The sequence below is a fragment of the Symsagittifera roscoffensis genome, chromosome 9 (genome assembly GCF_963678635.1).
Source record: "Symsagittifera roscoffensis chromosome 9, txSymRosc1.1, whole genome shotgun sequence".
Taxonomy (NCBI): Eukaryota; Metazoa; Xenacoelomorpha; order Acoela; family Convolutidae; genus Symsagittifera; species Symsagittifera roscoffensis.
Genome location: NC_087070.1, coordinates 33,088,212 through 33,089,966, shown reverse-complemented (window position 1 = coordinate 33,089,966; position 1,755 = coordinate 33,088,212). Strand labels below are relative to the sequence as shown.

At 33.7% G+C, this 1,755-nt stretch overlaps 1 long non-coding RNA gene across 1 annotated transcript in view; it reads right to left on the bottom strand.

Annotated features, from left to right (window-relative positions):
• Positions 1–540: 540 nt before the first annotated feature.
• The window catches only part of LOC134854911 (uncharacterized), a 78,552-nt gene continuing 77,337 nt past the window's right edge, over positions 541–1,755 (bottom strand). Inside the window, exon 3 of the long non-coding RNA XR_010164432.1 lies at positions 541–686. This is a non-coding gene — a long non-coding RNA (uncharacterized LOC134854911). The remainder of the gene's footprint in view (positions 687–1,755) is intronic.

Sequence of the window (1,755 nt, the reverse complement as noted above, 5' to 3'; positions counted from 1 at the left end):
TAAAGTATTTAATATTAACCAATCATGATCCATCTAACTAACAACCCACTTATTTGTAAGTGCTGAAGTTAATTGTAATTTCAGCACCAGAGAGATTTGAATTTAACTTAGAAATTAGTTGGACTCTCCCGAGCACTTCAGCAGCCGCAATAAACCAGTATACCCTAGATCTATTGAGCCTAGCAGAGACTAGTTAAACAACCTGAGACTAGATAGTATAAGAGTAAGATTAGGATCGGTATTAGACTAAGAAGTTGCACGAATCTATCCGGCCGAAAATAAGATAGCGTGACGAGCAGACGGTGTACCCTATCCGAAATTACTCTATGAGTTACACTTCGGTCCTAACTCAACAGAGATTTATCTCAGAAAATCAGCATATACATTTTCTGAGAAGATGTTATTCGCCAGAGGTGAGAAAATCAATTTAGCTAGCTGCCAATTTAGCTAGAGGAGGACATGACGGCAAATTTTGTTCAAAGGTGTCTAAAAAATGAACCTTTAGAAATGAACAGAAAAATCAATATACAAACTCCCAAACGAAGCCAAGCTGATTCCGACTATCAAAACCGCTTTGTTTTTTCTGAGGTTGTCCATGCAGATTGCCATTCCAAAGACAATGGTCGCACCCAGCATTGATAGCAAAGCCAGAGAGTGGAAAGCTACCATGCATTTTCCTCTAGCATCTACAAAACGAAATAGAACCCTGTTGTATCAAGTTGTGATATGTCAATGTTAGATAACCGATTTGAAAAAAAAAATTTATTTAGTAGTAAACAAAACGCAGTTTCTGTATTTAATTTGCATACCACTGAAAATAATTACTTATGAAAAAATTTCATTCGCATGCAATTATTATTTTGCAAATCTTTTTTCTGGATTCTGCGAACTTTACTACTCGAGAATTGCCATGATTTTTCCATGTGTTTTTCATTTTTACAGCAGTAAATACATTTAAAAAATTAAGTCTTCATGCGAATTCCACGAAATATCTTGTTCAGCTTTGTGTAAAAAAGTTAGCCTTCAAGCGAATTCCACGTGATATCTTGTCCAGCCTTCGATACAAGCAGATAATTTGAAAATAAACACTTTGACCTCGTAATTAACATACAAACATCCATTGTTTCAAAAATTTTGACATTTTTTTGCAGTTGAAAGATTTTATGATAACATCGCGCTTCTTCTACCTGCATTTTTCGAAGGTTTTTGAACTATTATTCTTGCATTAAAATTCCTGACGAGCTTTTTTTTAGAATTCTCAAAGAAAAACTTACAAGTATTTTTGTTTGGTTTGCCCTTCATTTGATTTGCTATTCGAAATCACACAAAAATGATCTGGATTGGATGGGCTGATTTTGATTGGAAATCAGATGAACTTACACTTCCCATATTTTAACTTTTGAGTGAGAATTTTCATTTGGTTTAAGTGAAACTAATTTAATTTAGTTTTTTGTTTTTTCCTAGTCAAACTTTGAAGATCAACCACTGAGTTACCAATTAGTCTCTTGAAGAACCGGGATAAAAAGTTTCAGCGATTGTTCATTTCAAAAAAAATGTAAGCACCAAAAAAAAACATCAACTTTACGCCGGGCCCTTAGAGTTTTCAGAGCCGCCAGATTTGCATTTTTTTCAATTCACTGTCCTCTTCCGGCAAAAGACTGATAAAAACTCAAAAAATGGTTTATGAAAATGGTTAAAAAACGATGTTTTCAATCTTTAAAACTAAACTGTTACAAAAATTTCATTTCAAATTTT